We start from the raw sequence: 1298 nt of genomic DNA, 5'->3' as shown, positions 1-1298 counted from the left end.
GTTTGGTTTTTGGGTTGGGTTAATAGAATATTTCATAATTAATAACCAGGTTTGCAAAAAGGCCCTTGAAGATCAAAGGTGAATTCAAAGAGGGTTAAAACTAGAGATTGGGGTGTGAATTGTATTTAATCCAAAGTTAAGATTATATATATATATATACTATATTATAATACATATAGGAAAGACAATTTGGTAATTTAACAAAAAAAACTCTTAAAATTAAGAGGTACAACCAATTCAAGCATAATGTACAAGTGTTTGGTGCATAAAATCAAAGCCAACAAAACTTTTCAATCATCCCGCCCAAATCCCTCTCTTACAATCCTATTCAAATAATATTTGCATCAAATATCACCAAAGCATTCTCTCTCTGTCACATACACACACATGGAACCACCACACCTTTCACTATTCCATCGCCGGAAGTTGCTCTCTGGAACCACAGCAATCAAGAACAAGGTAAACCTGCAAACCCTAATCGACTTTTCGGTGGTTTAATTTCTTTATATGACTAATTTCTGGTCCTTTGTAGACGATTTCAGGGTTTTATTTCGCTTCCTATGACGTCTACTGAGAACGATTGTAGACGGTTTGCTGCACACCCGAGACATCTGTTGGTATGTTGATGAAGTTTTCATTATTCGTCGATTGAAGGAAATGGTAAGAATAGAGGATTTCAATTTGCTCTTGGTGAGCTTGAAGCCTTGTCCTATAACTGTTCAAAGTTCAAGATTTAGGGTTTTAATTTGGAAGTGATAGGTAACTCACAAACTGCTACTGTTCTATGGCGACACATATTAGAGCATGACGTACAAGTGATTACGGCGGCTAAATGTTGTCACGTACTCCTTCCCCTGTTGTATGTTCCTGTAATAACAGAACCACTTCATCATTGAGGTGCCTGCCATTGTTCACCCTGTTTTCTGGTTAGTTAAATTATTTTCTTTGTTGGTTAACCGAGTCGATTATGTGATAATTGTTGTTGTCTTGCTGCAATTCATACCTTAAATTTTCAGTATTGTTGCCCCAATTTGTGTTGTTTGCATTAATTGACTATATTAGGTTAAATGTTGTTGTCGTTTTGTTGCAACTGGAGCTTCGGTTCGTACATTTATGTTGACACAAGTGTTAAGTCCTCGAATCAGGTGTCAGTTAATTGTAAATTTGTTGCGATGCTGCCCTAATGTGTTTTCCTTTCGCTATTAAAAGTTGTTATTGACATGGTTAATGATTCAGCAAATACTTTACTTGGGGGATTTAAAAGCATCTTTCGTGATTTTTAAGTATTTGCTATTCAA

This window comes from Bidens hawaiensis, unplaced genomic scaffold (assembly GCF_021521415.1).
Source record: "Bidens hawaiensis isolate Kalapana, Puna unplaced genomic scaffold, B.hawaiensis_p1.1 tig00018215_1, whole genome shotgun sequence".
Taxonomy (NCBI): Eukaryota; Viridiplantae; Streptophyta; class Magnoliopsida; order Asterales; family Asteraceae; genus Bidens; species Bidens hawaiensis.
This window is presented reverse-complemented; position numbering follows the sequence as displayed.